Source organism: Eumetopias jubatus, unplaced genomic scaffold (genome assembly GCF_037043125.1).
Source record: "Eumetopias jubatus isolate StellerSeaLion01/CBP00866 unplaced genomic scaffold, mEumJub1_p1.0 scaffold_13, whole genome shotgun sequence".
Taxonomy (NCBI): domain Eukaryota; kingdom Metazoa; phylum Chordata; class Mammalia; order Carnivora; family Otariidae; genus Eumetopias; species Eumetopias jubatus.
Genome location: NW_028274819.1, coordinates 32,820,689 through 32,840,611, shown reverse-complemented (window position 1 = coordinate 32,840,611; position 19,923 = coordinate 32,820,689). Strand labels below are relative to the sequence as shown.

The 19,923-nt window shown below is 39.8% G+C and overlaps 1 pseudogene; it reads left to right on the top strand.

The window, feature by feature from the left end:
* Positions 1–7,842: 7,842 nt before the first annotated feature.
* LOC114220039 (chromatin target of PRMT1 protein pseudogene) lies at positions 7,843–8,600 on the top strand (annotated as a pseudogene).
* Positions 8,601–19,923: the final 11,323 nt, after the last annotated feature.

The following is a 19,923-nucleotide window of genomic DNA, read 5'->3' as shown; positions in this document are numbered from 1 at the left end:
TTTAAAGATTTTATTTATTTATTTGAGAGAGAGAGAGAATGAGAGATAGAAAGCACGAGAGGGAAGAGGGTCAGAGGGAGAAGCAGACTCCCTGCTGAGCAGGAAGCCCGATGCGGGACTCGATCCCGGGACTCCAGGATCATGACCTGAGCCGAAGGCAGTCGCTTAACCAACTGAGCCACCCAGGCGCCCCGCAAGTATGTATTTGTGATTGTTATGTTACATTACTTTAAAAGATGTTTTCTTAAAACAATTAAAATTGTGACATTATAATCCCAGGAATAATTACTAATTTTTGTTAAATTTACTTGCCTTCTATTCAATGATTTTGTCAGGTAACCTCTACAAATTAGACACCTCAAGTTAATGGGCCTATCCTAATAGTACTTTGTTGTTAAAAATAAAACAATTACCAGAAATCCCAGTAATATAAAAGACTGTGTAAGAACTGAAATATATAACAATTCTTTCTTTTCTGAGAGATAGCTTCAATCTCTGTGTGTGTGCGTGTACCCAAACATGCATGCTGAAAGGCCTATTTACATTCTGAGAAACACTCTCTTGGCAATGATGGACAAGTGGGTAGCTGTGGTCATGAGGATTTTGGGTGGGATCAGGCTGCTAGTAAGTGCTGTAGTTGATAGAGACTATGGTCAAAAATTTTTACTTATAACACTATCTCTTGTGTTTTCTTGTTCATTTTATTTTGGTTCTCCCTCAAAATTTAGTCAAGTCTTTAAAAAAAATTATGGCCAACAACAAACACATGAAAAAATGCCAAACATCATTAGGCATCAGAGAAATACAAATCCAAACCACAATGAGATACCACCTCACTCTGGTCAGAATGGCCAAAATTAACAACCCAGAAAAAAACAGATGTTGGTGAGGATGCAGAGAAAGGGGAACCCTCTTACACTGTTGGTGGGAATGCAAACTGGTGCAGCCACTCTGGAAAACAGTATGGAGATTCCTCAAAAAGTTAAAAATAAAACTAACCTATGACCCAGCAATTGCACTATTAGGTACTTTTTTTAAAAGATTTTTTTTTTTTTTTTGAGAGAGAGATAGGGAAAGAAAGCATGACTGGAGTGGGGGGAGAGGGAGAAGCAGGCTTCCTGCTGAGCAGGGAGCCCGACATGGGGCTTGATCCCAGGACCCCAGGATCATGACCTCAGCCAAAGGTGGATGCTTAACCGACTGAGTCACCCAGACACCCCTGCACTACTAGGTATTTTATCCAAAGGATACAAACATAGTGATTCGAAGGGGCACCTGCCCCCCAATGTTTATAGCAGCAAAGTCCACAATAGCCAAACTATGGAAAGGGCCCAGATGCCAATCAACAGGTGAATGTATAAAGAAGATGTGGTGTATATATATATTATATTTATACATATACAATGGAATGCTACTCAGCCATGAAAAAGAATGAAATCTTACCATTTTCAACGATGTGGATGGAATTAGAGAGTATTATGCTAAGCAAAATAAGTCAGATAAAGACAAATACCATATGATTTTACTCATATGTGGAATTTAAGAAACAAAACAGATGAACCTAGGGGAAAGGAAGGAAAAATACAATAAGATAAAAACAAAGAGGGAGGCAAACCATAAGACTCTTAACTGTACGGAAAAAACCGGGTTGCTGGAGGGGAGGTGGGGAGGGGGAGGGGGTAACTGGGTGATGGGCATTAAGGAGGGCACTTGATGGAATGAGCACTGGGTGTTATATGCAACTGATGAATCACTAAAATTCTACCCCTGAAACTAATAATACACTATATGTTAACTAAATTGAATTTAAATAAAATATTAAAAAAAATAATGGCCGAATCACTCCCATAACCTGAGACACTTGGCTCAGAGCTTTAAGTGAGGATGGATACTCCCTTAAGGTCAGGATGGCAGTGGGTTGGCAGTAAGACTACAGAAGAATTCCTAGGGGAGAGTAAATGTTAGCAGATACAGACAGGCCCCTCATATTCTGTCATCCCTTTCTCCATGGAGTCTCAACACTGACTGCCCATTGCAATCTCCCTGGAGATTACTACATAGTGCCACCTGAAAACCTTTAAGTCACGATCTGCGGAGTGGACCCCAGGCATCAGTAATTTGCAGAGTATTCCCTAGCATTGGAAGGGTTAAAACCTCTAAGAAGGTCATCAGTCCCCTTATGTCACCCTCCTAGAAATTTGCAGAGTAGTGAGCTCTTGGAACTAGAAGTTGGATCTGAAGTGGGAAAGCATCTGGATAATGTGCTCTCTTTCTTTACGTATCTCCTCCCCCTCCCCGTCACTCCTAACGTGCCTGTTGTAGAGCTAGACGCAGAAAGCCCTGCATAGCCCGGATGGAGAAGCTGCACACTCCGGATTGGATGGGATGATATTGGCAACAGGCAGTCTCATTTCCGAATTGGAGTGTTGGGAAAGCATATTGGCTAATGTTTCAGTCTTTTAATTACACTTGTATCTTTGACAAGTGCCTGCAGTTGGGGCAATGCAATCCCTCTTCTCTCCATTTCCCCTCACCGGGGCATGCTTCCTCCCTGTATTATTTCCTCTGATGGGAACAAGAATCTAGTGACCCTTTTTCTTAGCCATTCGCTGCCTTCTTGCGAGTTATAAAAAGGGTGAAAGAAAGAGTAGGAAGGGAAGACCAGAATCCTTCTCCTATGGAAATGGCCTGTTCAGAAAGCAGACAGTTTTGGAGATAAAAGCCAGGCACACCAGTGGGGAGCAATAATACTAATACTTTGCAAGTGTAGGATGTGTTACTACTTTTGAAACATCCATCACTTTTCCTTTGAACATTCCAAAGAGACTGATGGAACAAATAGCAACAGCCTCATTTTCGGATGAAGAAACAACAGAGATGCTGTGAAGATAAATCAGTTCCCTATAAGAACATGAACAAGGACAGAGGTAGGACTAGTACCTGGATCTTCAGGTATTATTCACCCCAGGAGTCTCCAGATCTGGCTACTTACTAGAACAACCTGGGAAGATTGTAAAATCACACAATTACCCCAAGTCATCTGTGGACTCTAATTCAATAAGCCTAGGTTGTAGCTCAGGGAATTTATAATTTAAAATAATTTCTCCATAGTTGTTCTCAATTCGGACTAAACTTTAGAATCACCAGGGGCCTTAAAAAAACAAAACAAAACAAAAAAACATTGTCCAAGGATGCCTGGCTGGCTTAGTCAGTAGAGCATGTGACTCTTGATCTTGGGGTTGTGAGTTCGAGCCCCACTTCAGGTGTAAAGATTGCTTTAAAAAAACAAATAATAAATAAACAAAACCCCATTACCCAGATTGCACCCCAGACCAATTAAGTCAGAATCTCTAGGGTTGACAACCAGACATCAGGGTTTGTAGATATGCCCAAATGCTTTCGGTATGTAACCAGATTTGAGAAACACTGCTCTAGACCAGAACTTTCCAAACAGTTTTCCAGAACTTCGTAACAGCAAGTGGGGGAAGATAAGTATAGAATTGGGAGTGAAAAGACCAAAATTCAAGTCCTGATTCTGACTCTTGGGAAAGTCACTTCATCTCACTGAGTCTCAGTTTTCTATTTTTATCAAATAAAAAAAATGATAGTACTTACCTCTCAGGGATGTTGTGAGGATTAGATGAGATAACACAGGTGACATCACCAAATACCTCCCATTATCATCAAATTTCCAAAGAGCACCTTTAAAGAACGTGTGGTTCTCCTCAGGTGTTGCTTTGTGTCTAAGTTTCTACCCTCAACGCTGCACAGAGTTAGACTTCTAGGTCATGACAGAACACTCCAGAAGTTTCCACTAATGAAAATAGGCTTGGAAATTTGAGGTATGTCCTCAAGGCTTCTTTTCACCATTGCTGTTGGTGCGTTCAGCCCTCTGCACCCTGGAATTATGAATCTGCCAGTTTGCTAAATGTTTACTCAGAAGGGCAATTTTGTTTTAATAATACAGGAACACTTCAGCTATTCCTATTCACCTTCCCCATTCCTTCATCTAGCTCTTTGCGTTCCCCTGAATGTGCCCCCAAGCACGTCTTGTTTACTCCTATTCAGCATATTAGGGAAGGTTCTAGTATGTGTTTCTTATTCAGTAAATGCTGAGTGCACTGTAACCCCAGCCCACCGGAGAACAAACAAGCCATACTCTAAACACCCACTCCCTGGCCTAACAATCTGTACCAGTGGAAGGGAAGCTTCTAATATTAGGAATTGTAGTGTGAGGATCATTTCATAACCACGAACACAGGCAACAGCAGTCATGAGATTATGGATGACTCATTGTCAAAGGAACACTTGAATCATCTTGATCAACCCCCTAGACTGATCAAAACTTCTGCACCAAACATGCTGTGCCATTACTTTTCTAATTGATTGTTATTGCTGGTTTGTCTTGACCCCATCAGACCTATTTTTAAACCTCTCAAAATCCACCCCCCTACCAAGTGAAATACTTTTTTGCGAGCACTTTTCTCTTATTTCTTACATGTGTACTTGATCCTTTTTCAAACTAGACAGTTAGTGAGTTGAGCACTCAGATTATTTCTTATTTATCTTAAAGTAGTACCTGGTACATAATAGGTGCTTGTACACACATATTACATAAACCATTAATCCTACGTTCTTTCCCAGTGAAGGGGAGCTATTTCTAACAAGCTAAGGAAACTACGAGTGGCTTTATACCGCTGTTCTAGGGTTCCAGAAATTCTATCAGGATATGTATAGTACATAGATATTTTACAGAGGGGAGAGGAGAGGAAAAGGGAGGGAAGGGGAGGGGAGGGAAGAGAGGAGATGGGAGGGGAGGGAAGAAGTTAGGGCAGAAGAGCAAGAGAGAAGGTGAGAGAGAATACCATGTGCTGGATAGCATTCTAAAATTAGAGATATAACAATGAAAAAAACAGCCCAAAATACCTGCTCTCATGAAATTCCTGTGTGTGTGTGTGTGTGTGTGTGTGTGTGTTGGAGGAATAGACAACACCACCAAAAAGTAAGTACAATATAGCACTGCTAGATGGAGATAAATGTTATAAAGCAAAGTAAGTAAGTAGGTAGGAGGATAGAATACTGCATGGAGTGTTGGAGGGCTGTGGAGTTGTTTTTTTTTTTCTTTTTTGAGAGAAAGAGTGAGCAGGGGAGAGGGGGAGAGAGAATCCCAAGCAGGCTCCACCCCCAGCACAGAGCCCCACGCAGGACTCGATCTCACAATCCTGAGATCATGACCTAAGCCGAAATCAAAAGTCAGATGCTTAACTGACTGAGCCCCTCCCCTGCCAAATTTTAAATGGAATGGATAGGGAAGGCTTTACTAAGAAGATGAAATTTGGGCAAGGACTTAAAAGAGGTGAAGTAGGGAGGCTAGAGGCTATTTGGCTGAAGAACATTCCAGGTGGAAAGAATGGAAAGCATAAGTTCACACAGGTGGAAGAGAACCTAAAGAGGCCCCAGAATGGCACAGAGGCTGGTAGACCTGGAGTGGAGCAGGTGCAGGAAGCACATAGGAGAAGAGATTGTAGGGGTGGCTCAGGGGGGTATGATGGATGGCAGGGATGGGCGAGCTTTGGAGGGATCTTGTAAGCCATTGTCAAGACTAACTTTCACTCTGATTGAGATGGGAGGCTGTTAGAGAACCTGATCTGACTTGTGTTTTAAAGGGTCATTCTGGCTGCTGTGATGAGAATAGTGGTGGATAAGGGAGGAAGTGAGAAAAGCAGTTAGGAAATTATGACAGTAGAGCAGCTGGCTCAGACCATGACAATGGAGGAGGAGGTAGGAGAGGTGGAAGAAATTTAAATAGATTTGAAGGTAGAACTAACAGGATTTGCTTTTAGAGTGATTATGAGTTATAGGGAGAGTCAAAAATCATCCCGAGTTTTTTGAGCTGAGCAACTGAGAGGATGGATGGAGAAGGGGACACCTACAGGAGAGGTTTTTGTGGGGGTGAAGGGGAAGATGATCTGTCTGTCTTTATCTATCATCTACCCAAGCCCTACTTTATATATGAATCAAAGTCCAGAGAGGCTAAGTAATTTGCTGAAGTTCTCATAGCTAATATGTACTGACAAGTGGGTTTGAAGCTAAAGTTTTAGACTTCAAAACCCCTGCTTTCCCTACCCAACTAAGGCCTTTTCATATATTATCACATTTAATCCTCACAACAACTTTATCCCCATTGCTTAATTAAAGAAAAAAAAAACCCAAAACCCTGAACTTCAGGGAGTTTAAATAACTGGCTTAAGCCATGTTAAGAGAGAGAGCAGAGATTCAAACTTGGTTTCTGTTTCCCAAACCTATATTCTTCCCATGAAACCATCAGATGGTGATAGAGATTAAGTGCACGTAAAGTATACAGCATACGCAATGTCTGGTACACAGTATGTTTTAAATGAATAATAGCTGTTACTGATTGATGTAGATCTCATTTGTGTATACTATATTCTCCCCTAAGTTCATTAAAATATAGGGCTTAAAGTAATTCTTTTGTAACCCCAGACACACCAGAAATGTTTATTAATATTTATCATGTGAATCACATAGGGTGCAATTGAGTATATTATAAACAACATTCCATGGACACTTCCACTGCATATTGGTGTTTCCAAGCAGAAGAGGCATAAAGGTAGGAACATGTGTGACTGAAGAAAATATGTAAAGCTATCCGAATGTCTTTTTTTTATAAAGATTTTATTTATTTATTCATGAGAGACAGAGAGAGAGAGAGAGGCAGAGGGAGAAACAGGCTCCCAAGGGGCAGGGAGCCTGATGTGGGACTCGATCCCAGGACCCAGGGATCATGACCTGAGCCGAAGGCAGACGCTTAACCATCTGAGCCACCCAGGCGCCCCCCAATGCCTTTTTGTAGAAAAGACCAAGAACCTTGCAGGAAAGGTTCCTACACTGTTGCAGAGAATGCTTTGTCCATTCTTTGCTCCCTGACAGTTCTTGTCCTATTATTACTCTGTGATTAATTCTGCGCTGGACCATCCAGTTTATTTTTTTTTAATTTTATCATGTTATGTTAATCACCATTCATTACATCATTAGTTTTTGATGTAGTGTTCCATGATTCATTCTTTGCATACAACACCCAGTGCTCCATTCAATACGTGCCCTCCTTAATACCCATCACCGGGCTAACCCATCCCCGTAGCCCCTCCCCTCTAAAACCCTCAGTTTGTTTCTCAGAGTCCATGGTCTCTCATGGTTCATCTCCCCCTCCAATAGTTTATATTGGAATCATTTGTTCCCCTCTCTCAAATGAGGTGATGGATTCATAATTCTTGCCTTGCATTAAAATTAAATCTGAGGCACCCTAATGCTCCTAATGCTAGGTCTGAGTATTTTTCTACCACACAGAATTTTCCATAAAGATTTTTAAAAATTTTAGATTACTTCTGGCTCCCTGCTCAGCGGGGAGCCTGCTTCTCCCTCTCCCATGCCCCCTGCTTGTGCTCGCACTCTCGCTCACTGTCAAATAAATAATAAAATCTTAAAAAAAATTTTTTTTTAGTTACTTGTCTAAGAAAAGAAGGCAGGTCTCAAATCAATAACCTAAACTTCCATTAAAAAAAGAAAAACTGGACGCTGAGAGGGAGGAGGGGGCGACGGCGGCTGTGGTGGCACCGACGCAAGGCAGGAAAGGGCAGGCCGGGCGAGCAGGCGGACCGGCCGATCAGACAGACGGCTGGCAACAACGAGCTAACCCAGCAACCTACCGCTTACATCTCTAACCAACCGCCCACCAAGTCAACTCAGGTTCCGCCGGGCCCCAGCCAGCGCGCAGCCGTGGTGGCAGCCCCGGGGGCGGGGGGGGGGGTGCACTGGCGTCCGTTTCCTTCGATTCTTGGGATTTGAAGATGGCTGCACAGTCAGCGCCCAAAGTTGTGCTAAAAAGCACCACCAAGATGTCTCTAAATGAGCGCTTTACTAATATGCTGAAAAACAAACAGCTGATGCCAGTGAATATTCGGGCTTCGATGCAGCAACAACAGCAGCTAGCCAGTGCCAGAAACAGAAGACTGGCCCAGCAGATGGAGAATAGACCGTCTGTCCCGGCAGCATTAAAACTTAAGCAGAAGAGCTTAAAGCAGCGCCTGGGTAATTGTAACATCCAGGCACGGTTAGGCTGACCCATAGGGACCCTGGCCAGGGGAGCAATCGGAGGACGAGGCCTGCCCATAATCCAGAGAGGCTTACCCCGAGGAGGACTACATGGGGGACGTGCCACCAGAACCCCGCTTAGGGGCGGGATGTCGCTCCGAGGTGGACGAGCCGTAGCTCCCCGAATGGGCTTAAGAAGAGGTGGTGTTCGAGGTCGTGAAGGTCCTGGGAGAGAGCGCCTACGGCGTGGAGCTCTGGGTCGTGGCGGAATCGGTGGTAGAGGTCGGGATAGGATAGGTCGGGGAAGAGGGGGCTTTGGAGGTCGAGGCCGAGGACGTGGACGAGGGAGAGGTGCCGTCACTCGCCCTGTACTGACCGAGGAGCCGCTGGACGACAAGTTGGATGCATACATGTCGAAAACAAAAGGATACCTGGATGCCGAGTTGGATGCCTACATGGCACAAACAGATCCAGAAACCAGTGATTGAAACCTGCCCACCCTCCCGTGAGAGACTCTTGTTCAAAAGTCACCACATCTGTCAATAACCTTGAGATAACAGATGGAGAAGAAACCTGATTGGTGCTGGAAGGACCTATCACAATGGGCTATGGACTTAACTTGCCACCAGTTTGTGCATTTAGTGTGTTCCTTTTACTTTTTTGATACTGTGTTGTATGAAACCCTTTTTTCCTCTGACTTGGGTTTTATTTTGTTGTGTTTGGGGTTCCCCCCCGATCGCTCTGACTTCTCTTTGAACCTGAATGTGGTGGCCTTGTGGCTGGAAAACCCTCTTCCCACCTCTGCCTCCCTTCATCTGTCACATGCTCTCGTGTTCTAACATTTCCTCCCGTCATCTCTTTGTCCCCATGAGAAAAGCCCCAGAAAGAACCCATCAAAGTTCCTTCCTGATGCCTAGGTTTCTGAGAGATGGTTCTGTTCTACATGATCTTTAATATAAAGCCTCTTAGAAGTGTTTAAAAAAAAAAAAAGAAAAACTGGAAAAATAGGAGTAAAATAAACCCAAAGCAAGCAAAAAGAAGAAAATAATAAAGATAACAGTAGAGATCAGTGGAATTGAGAAGTGAAAACGATGGAGAAAATCAATAAAAACAAAAACTGATTCTTTGACATTAACAATATTGATAAGCCTCGGGGCACCTGGGTGGCTCAGCTGATTAAGTGTCTGCCTTTGGCTCAGGTCATGATCCCGGAGTCCTGGGACCGAGTCCCACATCCAGCTCTCTGCTCAGCTGGGAGCCAGCTTTTCCCTCTCCCTCTGCCTCTGCCGCTCCACCTGCATGTACTCTCTCTCTCAGTGTCAAATAAATAAATAAAATATTTTAAAAATCTCAATATTGATAAGCCTTTAGCAAGACTGACAAGGAAAAAAGAGATAAGCCATAAATTACCAATATCAGGAATGAAAGAGGGGATATCATTACAAATCCCATAGATGTTAAAAAGATATTAAGGGAAAACTAAGAACAACTTTATTGACACAAATCTGCAAACAGATGAAATAGAATAATTCCTTGAAAATAACACACTACCAAAATTCACCCAAGATGTAATAGTTAAATAATTCAGTAATAAAGAAATTGTATTTGCAGTTAAATTTTCCAAAAAAGCAATCTCTAAGCACAAATGGTTGTCCTGGCAAATTCAAAGAAATATTTAAAGAAGAATTAACACTGATTCTACACAATCTCTTCCAGAAATAAGAAGAGGAAAGGACATTCCCAATTTATGAAGACAGCATTACCCAAACACCAAACCTAGACAAAGATAGCAGTAGAAAAAAATCCAAACAAAAAACCACTACAAGCCAAATATGCCTCATGACCATAAATGTAATAAAGCTCAATAAAACATTAAGGAATTGAATATTTCAATATATAAAAACAATAAAACATCATGACCAAGTCGAGATTCTAGTGGGAATGTGAGATTGGTACAGTGTTAGAAAATCAGTAAATGTAATCCGCCATATTAACAATCTAAAGAAGGAAAAAAAAATCACATGATCATATCAATCAATGCAAGAAAAGGATTTGACAAAATTCAACATCGATTCATGAGAAAGACTCTCAACAAACTAGGAATAGAAGAAAAATTTCTTAACCCAATAAAGGGTGTCTATAAAATACATAGCTAACATATTTAATGGTGAAAGACGGAATGCTTTTTCTTTACATTTGGGAACAAGGCAAGGATGTCCACTTTCACCACTCAACATTGTATTGGATGTTCTAGCTTGTATAATAAGGTAAGAAAAAGAAATAAAAGGCAAGTATATTTTCAGATGACATGATTATCTATGCAGAAAATCTCAAGGAATCCATGACAGAACTTTTAAACTAGTGAATTTAATGAGGTTGCAGGATACAAGGTCAACATACAAGAACAAAATTTATTTCTTTATACTGGCAATGAATAAAATTTTAAAAAACTACATTAGCTCCAAAGAATTAAATACTTAGGTACAAATCTAAAAAACATGAAAATAGTCTGTGTGCTTAAAACTACAAGAATATATGATAAATAAATGATAAAATAAAGAAAGAAGACCTAAATAAATCAAGAGATTACTATTTTATGGTTTGAAAGAATCATCATAGCAAAGATGTAACTCTCCCCAAACTGATTGGTAGATCAAATCCCAGCATTATTTTTATAGACACAGATAAGCTGATTTTAAAATTTAAATGGAAAAGCAAAGGAACTATAGTAACCAAAACAGTTTTGGAAGACAGTAATAATGTTGGAGAAATCACACTATCAAATTTTAAGATTTGTTATAAAGCTACAGCAATCAATTCAGTGTGATATTAGCAAAATGATAGACACAGATCAATGGAACAGAATAGAGAACCCAGAAATAACCCACATAAATATGTCCAAGTGATTTTTTACAAAGTTGTGAAAGCGATTCAATAGAGGAAGCCTTTCAATAAATGATGTTGAAACAACTGGATAGCCATATGCAAACAAACAAACAAAAAACCTTGATCTTAACCTCAAACTTATATGAAAATTAACTCAAAAATAGATCATAAATCTACATGTAAAACATAGAATTATGACATTTTAAAGAAAAAGAACAGGCAGAAAAATCTTTGTGACTTGGAGTTAGATAAAGAGTTCTTAAATGTGATACCAAAAGCACAATCCATAAAACAATAGTGAATTCTATTTGAGCAAAATGAAAAACTTTTGCTCCACTTAAGGCACTATTTTGAGAAAGAAAAGACAAGCTACAGACTGAGATAAAATATTTGCAAATCACATATCCAACAAAGGCCTTGTATCTAGAATATAAAAAGAACTCTCATAACTCAACTGTAAGAAAACTACCCAGTTTTTAAAAAACACTGTGTTCATGAATTGGAAGACTCAACATAGCTAAAATTTAATTCTCAAATTTATCTATAAATTTAACTCAATTCAAATAAAAATTCCAACAGATTTTTTGAAGGTATATAAAAGTTCATTCTAAAATTTATATGAGAACCCAAAGGAACTAAAATATCCCAAATGATTTCAGCAAAAGGATGGCAAATAAGCATATAAAATGTTCATTAGCCATTTGGGAAATGTGGATTAAAGCCATAGTGAGATACTCTTGCACATCTATTAGAATAGCTAAAATTAAAAAAAAATATATCAGTGCTGCTGAGGATGTAGAGCAACTGGAACTCAATATATTGTTGGTAGCAAAATGAAATAGCCACTCTGGATAGCAGTTTGGCAGTTTCTTATAAAATTAAGCATATAGGGATGTCTGGGCAGCTCAGTTGGTTAGGTGTCTGACTCTTGATTTCAGCTCAGGTCATGATCTCAGGGTCATGGGATTGAGCAGCTCTGTGCTCAGCGGGAAATCTGTTGGAGATTGTCCCACTTTCTCTGCCTCTCTCCTTGCTCACACTCTTTCTCTCTCTCGAATAAATAAAGAAATCTTTAAAAAAATAAAATAAATAAAATTAAGCATGTATTTACCATGTGACCCAGCAATCCCATTCCTATGCATTTGCCCTAGAAAAATGAAAACTTATGTTCACATAAAACTCTGTCCATGAATATTTATAGAAGCTCTATTCATAATCACCAAGAATTGGAAACACCCAAATGTCCGTCAGTGGGTGAATGTATAAACAAACCGTGCTGCATCTGTACAACAAAATACTAATAAAATATAAAATATAAATTATTATATAAAATAATAAAAGCAATAAAAGGAACAAATTATTTGTACACAAAACAATTCAGATTGATCTAAAAGGCATTATATCTATTTAAAGAAGCTGCTTTTTAAGAGTTTACATACTATATAATTCTATTCATATGCCATTCCCTAAAAGACAGAACTGTAGTGACAAGGAAAAGCTTAGTTATTTCCAGGGCTAAGGGGTAAGGAGAGGGTCTCACTACCAAGGGATAACACAAAGGAAATTTTTTTGGAGCAAAATATGGAACTGTTCTGTACTTTTATTGTGGAGGTAGTTACAGAAATCCATACATGTGTTAAAATTCATAGAACTGTATACCAAAAGCAAGTACATTATATGTTAATTTAAAAATAAAGTGGGGTGCCTGGGTGGCTCAGCCAGTTAAGCGACTGACTCTTGATTTTGGCTCAGGTCATGATCTCAGGGTCATGAGATCGCGCTCTGGGTTGGGCTCTGTGCTCAGCGGGGAGTCTGCTTGGGCTCTTCTCTGTCCCTCTCCCTCCGCTGCTCCCCCTGCTTGTGCACATACTCTCTCTAAATTAAATAAATCTTTATTTATTTATTTTCAGGGCATATTTTATTTATTTTATTTTTTATTATTTTCAGTTAGCCAGCATATAGTTTTTGATGTAGTGTACGATTCATTAGTTGCATATAACAAAAAGCAAAGATAAAGTAAAATGGTTGCTTGAGGAGTTTTTGTTGCTGAAGGACTAAAGGAGCTGGAACTTGAAATAACGTTTTCCAAATTTGGTTGCATTTATTTCCTAGATAAGCTATATTCATCTATCACCTACAAAGAAAGAGAGAAAGAGGGAGCGTGGTGACTGGAGGAGATGATTAGTTTACATACACGTCCATATTCATGAGGTTGGAATGTATCTTTTGGATGATATCTAATGATTGAGCTCTGTATATGTTGCCCTTAAGGTATTTATGGGATATTTCTGGTGTAGATATTTGTTATATACACATCTGAAATGCAGGGGAGAGCTGAGGTGAGAAATTCTGTTTAGGAAATTTGGGGTTTAGATGAGATTGCTCAAGAATGCAGAGACTGAAACAAAGACTGAGGATGGAACCTACAGACACTAATATTGGAGGGAAAATAAGAGGAAGAACTCATAAAGGAGATTAAGAGGAGAAATAAGGCATCAGAGGAGAGAAAAGGGTCATGCAGGCCAAGAGAGCTCCATAAGAAGAGAAGAGTCAGAAATCTCAGATGGCATGGCAAGCAGAAGATGAGGTTTGAAAAGACATCATTGTGTTTCGCAACCAGGTTATTGGTGATTTTGCAAAAGCACTTTTAGGGTTGAGGCTGGGGCAAGAGCTAGAGGCACATAGCTGTAGGAGTAAATGAGAGGAAAGGAAGTGCCTTCATAAAGCTTTGGCTTCTCTGGATTTGGATCTTGAATAAGGTTTTGGTGTGAAGATTACTCTCACATCAAATCACCAAGCCAAGGTAAATCAGAATTTCAAAATCAAAATTTCCATTTTACCAGAAATGCAGAATTTGATGCCAGTTAGTAGTCATGTGTGTTTAGGGTTTCGACACATCTTTCTATTGCAAGACTCAAAGTTAGTAAGTCAGTTCAGCACTGCTAGTTGAGTCCCTACAGTGTTGCAGACAATGGAAAGTATAAAAACTGTGCAAGGAGGGATGCCTAGGTAGCTCAGTTGTTCAGCGTCTGCTTTCAGCTTGGGTCATGATCCTAGGGTGCTGGGATGGAGCCCCGCATCGGGCTCCCTGCTCGGTGGGGAGACTGCTTCTCCCTCGTCCACTCCCCCTGCTTGTGTTCCCTCTCTCGCTATGTCTCTATCAAATAAATAAATAAAATCTTTTTTTTAAAGATTTTACTTATTTATTTAAGAGAGAGAGAGAAAGAGAGAGAGAGAACACATGAGAGGGGGGAGGGTCAGAGGGAGAAGGTTCAGGGACTCCAGGATCATGACCTGAGCTGAAGGCAGTCGCTTAACCAACTGAGCCACCCAGGTGCCCAATAAATAAAATATTAAAAAAGAGCAAAACAAAACAAAACTGTGCAAGGAATAAGAACTGAGTTTATTTAACCTAACCTCTTCATTTGAAAGATGATGAAACTGAGGGCTCAGAAATGAAGTCACTTGACCAAAATAATGCTTAATCTGCCCCCCCACCCATGGCCATATTTTGCTAGTTCCCAAATCTTCCTGTTAACGTGAAGTTACTCTCCACCACAAGTATTGCACACATAGAGCAGTACACATAACCGCCTGTTTGGTCCCTTTCTAAATGCATTTGTGTAGGTGGGTGAACCAGAAATTATGGGAGAAGGGGAGTTACCTTCCCTGGTGGCAAATGGGCTGCAAGAGGGTATGAGTGGGGTCTTGAGAGATGTGTAGACTCGGTATAAACAGAAAGAAGAGGTAAAAGGAAACAGACTGTATTTCAAAAGCAAAATAAGACCTCTGGCAGGAAAATATTGTCGGGGTAGATACATATGAACAGATATTTTATTTTCTTCCTACCTGGACACTATCCTTCCAGAATTCTCTAGGAAATCTCTGAAAGTTTCTGTAGTTTACTCTAGTGAAAGAGATCGTTCCCTTGCCATATTCCCAGATGGTGTTGTGGGGAACAAGGAGTTGGACTGTTTGGCTGGAGCTCGGCTAGAAGACGAATTAGAGGGGAGAATGGACGGTCTTCAGTTCCAGACTAAGCTTAGGAACACAATAAATAAGCATGTGAGTATTTAAGTTAGATGGGGGATCTCTGCTGGAATTCATTGGGTTACCTACCAGTGGTATAATTTGTGCCTTGACCTCTGTCTCAATTTCCTCCCCTGAAAAATAGGCAATGTGTTAGTGCTGAAGAGAATACATATAATGCACTTATTGTAGGTGCCATACTTAGTAAATGAAATGTTTAATAAATGCTGTGCTTTACTTTTATCATTAATTAGGTGTGTAACTCCGTTCTGTAGGAAATGGCCAAAGACAATACAAGCCAACATTTTTGGACAGAAATAGTTTCTGTCATTTGTAAATTGATCTTTATGTGGTTTAAGCTGGTATGACTAGTCCCCTCCATGGGAATTGTAGAGATATTTACAGTTGAATGCAGAGGCCTGCGCTCAACTGAGACAATACTAAAGATATAAATGGAAAGGCACATTATACTAGGAGGCTGGGCGGTGGAGGAGAGGCATTATTTGTCAAGTGGCATCAGTGTCCACAGCAGACTGGGCCAGTGGGAGGAGGGGGGGCTGGAAGGCAGGAAGGATGGGGGAAGGCAGTTATTGAAGCAAAAGGGTCCTAGAAACAGACAGCAGCCTGAGTAAGCTGCTGATTGAATTTATCTAGCATGATGAGGAGATTATAATGTTCTGAGAGATTACTTAAGCTTAGAAAGAGGAAGTAGTAGGATCTCTCATCTTCCTGCCCCTGAGAATTTATGATGTTGGAGACCGTGTTTCCAGTGCTTTTTATTCATCCATTCCTTTTTAAAAAATATATTAAATAAAGATGACAAAATAGAGGTGAAAAATGCCTGCCTCATTTTGTGTTTGCAGATTTACTTGCGGACTCCAGAGTAAGGACGTGATGGGGCAGGGAGTACAAGTTATATTCCTTTCATCAATCATTGCTATAACTTAGATATTTAGTCTATGTGCACCTTACAGATGCACGCAAACAGAAGATACTCTATAAAATTCATTTCTGAGGACTCACAGTTGCATCTCTCAAACAAGTTTCTGTTCCAGTCATTATGTTTTTTGTTTTTTTTTTAAATTTGTTTATGGGATCATAATTCAGTTACCTCTTCCCTGGAAGTAAAATTCCTGGGTAGACCAGGAAGCTCACTAACGAGTCCCAGTGGTCCCCAACCCTAGCTGGACTGTAAAATCAGCTACAGAACTTAAACAAAAAAATGTATGAGCCTGGCCTGGGCTTCACTCCAGAGCATTTAAATTAGACTCTCCAGAAGTAATTTCCTTTCATTTACTCTAAAAGAATCTAAGATTTTAAAAAATAGAGTTGGCACAACATTTCTCCCTCTTATAATGAAATTTTTGGCTTAATGAACCTTCAGTGAATAACTTTTAGGGTATTAACATTTTGCAAACTCTGACCCAGCACATCTATCCTGAGGAACAGAGCAGGAGGAAATGGTTATAGATGCACCCAAAAATTTATCAACCATGACACACTGCAACAATTTTTTTAATAGTAAAAATGAGAAATAATCTAAATGTGCAATAAGAGGATTTTCTAATTGAGTATAATTAAGGTTAAAAAAATTGGGGTACAACCATTTAATGGACTACTTTGTAGCCATTAAAAATAATGTGAGAGAATTAACTAATGCATTTAACATGCATGCAATTTATTAAGAGAAAGAAGGATGTTATACAATAATATGTATGTGAGATATACTTCTTTGTAAAAAAAAAAACCTGTATGAATAGAAAAAAGACTGGAGGAATAGGGGCATCTGGGTGGCTCAGTCGTTAAGCGTCTGCCTTCGGCTTAGGTCATGATCCCAGGGTCCTGGGATCAAGCCCCGGATCAGGCTCCCTGCTCGGCAGAGAGCCTGCTTCTCCCTCTCCCACTCTCCCTGCTTGTGTTCCCTCTCTCTCTGTCTCTCTCTCTGTCAAATAAATAAAATCTTGAAATAAAAAAAAAAGAAAAAGAAAAAAGACTGGAGGAATATATTACAAAACAGTAAATATATAGGATGGGAAATATTATGATTTTTATATTCTTTCTTAGGCCTAATATTATTTTCTGGATTTTTTTATACTAAGCATAAATTATTTTTTATAATGAAGAAAATGTTATTAGATTAAAAGCAGTTAGAGAAATCTAAACATCTAAAACATTACAGAGCTGCCCTTTTGATATATTGAAAGTAACTGCCACCAAAAAAAAAAAATTAATTGCCACCATCATTTTACATAAGCTACCTGTGTAAACAGGTAAAAAAGCCTTACAAGAACACCTTTGATTTTTCTCTAAAAATAACCATGGCCAAGTCCTTATACAATGTATGACTATGATTTAGGAAGAAAAGTCTGGAACAACTGGCTTAATTTGGCAAAGACAGAGGGAGATAGGGTTTTGGGCTCTCTGACTGGTTTTTGCAGTTGTTCTGAACTAACAGGTTGCTTTCTTCCTCAATGTTTTCTGATTAGGAACAGCTGTTCTGAGCTTTGCACGAGGTTTCTTCTTCCTCTCAATCCTCCATCCCTAGAAGTTAAATCTATCTCTAAGGTAAGGAAGTGGTGGAGTAGACAAGGCAGTGGACTGGCAAATTTGTACATTCCATCTGCTTTAAAACATGTAATCTAAGTGTCCTGTGGAAGAACCAGACTGTTGTGATAATGGTGGTATAGTATGAACACTTCCCAGTGTTTTTCAACATTAGATTGAGAGAACACAATAATCTTAGTTGATTGGGCAATCCATGTAAACAATCATAAAAGCGAACAAATTCCCTTCTACCAAACTGGAGTTCAGATCAGCTTAGAATCTAAGGATGAAGTCATGACTGCTGTTAGAGGATGTATCGTTGTCCTGTGTGAGAAGAGGACATGAGTGTGGTTGATCTTAGTCATGTTGTGGGCTAAACAAAAAGGAAGAAAATATTCTCACTCCCTTGTATATGTTTCTTAGTTGTTTTTGTGTAGGTTGTCCCAACCGATGAAACCAGAAAGCTCCCAGGGCTCCTCTCTCTGAAGGAAAGGTACATTCAGAAGGGGTGAGGCCACTGGTGTTACCTTGAGGAGTCACTGATAACTTTCAGAGCCTAACCTTCCTACAGCCACTGTCACGCCTGTGAGCAGAAACTGGGTGAGCTTTAGAGTGTGCAGAATATGACTGTTGCAAATGAGTCTTGGAGATCATCTACTTACTTGGATAATTTCCCAGATGATAAAGGTCACACCAGTTTATCCAAGAATACCCAAAATGGGCAAGGTGGGTTTGAACTTTGCTAAGCCAATGGTCTTCCACCATTTTCTCTCTGGCCCTCCCAGATGGTGCTATTTCTTGTGATGAAACTGGGGAGAAGAATGGGGAGGAAGAAAGTGTCTGCCCCTAAACACTCACAGGCTAATAGGAGGGGATCCCATGAAATATTCACCATTGGAAAGTAGGGAGTGGCAGGGGAAAGGTCTAGAGAGTAACCAATTGACAAACCATTGCCAAGCTCAGGTATGGGGTGACTGGGTCTGCCTGGGGTGATGGCAACTGAAATGGGGAGGAAGGGCCAAATATGAGAAGAACACAAAGGAAGATCTGATATAGATTTGATATGTTTAGTGTAGACTGGCTTCCTCTATTCTTCCTCCAATTAGATGAGAGGAAAAGCCCATAGCACTATTCCTAGCATTTGGTAAGTACTCAGTAAACAGGAGCTTATACTGATCATGACTGGACATACATAGGCTACTAAAGAGAAAGGCCTTATATTTCAATAAGCCTTGATGAATCTGCCATGACCCCTGCCAGGCCAATATTATATTTTTGCTGGGCTGACACAGGGTTAACATTAAAGGTTTATTAACATATGTATTAAAGGTACATTATAATGTTAATGTGTCTTTGGGACAGATTAATACCTGTCTTTAAAGATATCACTTTTTTTCTCTCCCTCTCTCAACATATTTATTTACACATATATATGTAATCTTCCCTATATATATGTACATAAGGTAGAAAAACATTACATAGAAATAGATATACATGCATCAAGCTATCACAAAGTTTATATGAACTTAAAGGCATATTAGTTTTGTCTACATATATATCTCTATAAAGGACTATGAGTCTATATGCATACCTACATATTATTCTATCACTCATCATGAATTTCTGGCTCCCCACAGAAAATGACTATGTAGTTTGTGATCAATGGAAGGACAAAAGATTTGCATATTTAAATTTTATTCAGTACATACTCTATGAATAAAAATGCCATAACTTAAAATATTGCCTTTGGTATTTGCATAATGTCTTCATTACTGTTGAACAAAAACTGATCAACACATTCATTTTGTGGAGAAAAGTTTTATAAATGGAATGAATGAGATACTTTTTCTTTAGTCCTTAAAATGACAATGTCAAGAAATGGGATCTCTTTTCCCTGGAGATGAGAATACCCCAGGGGTATAATATTTCCAGAATGGGTACTAAAAGATGTGAGAAGCTGCTGTATCTCATTTCCAATGAGGCCACACGAGAAAATGACTGTAGCAGGAAGCTGTGGTTTAGGCTTTAAAACGCCTTTCTCGTGAGGTAGTATAGAAGGAATGGGCCATTAAAGGAGTTTATGTATTCTCTCTCTTTTTTTTGCTGTTTCAAAAAGGCAATCAGTTATCTGAAATTGGTTAAGTCAGTCTATTCCATATAGCCCATTCTAAGACATGTCCCTTTCCTACTCTCAGGAAACTTCTGATGAGGTGGTGGGTGGATCTCATCAGAAGGAGCCAGTCTTGTATCATCATGATCCCAGTGCCTCTTTGCTTCTCCCCACAACACCAGCTGGGAGGACCAAGAATGGGAATTGTAACTGCAGGAAACCACTAAGAAACATCAGAGACA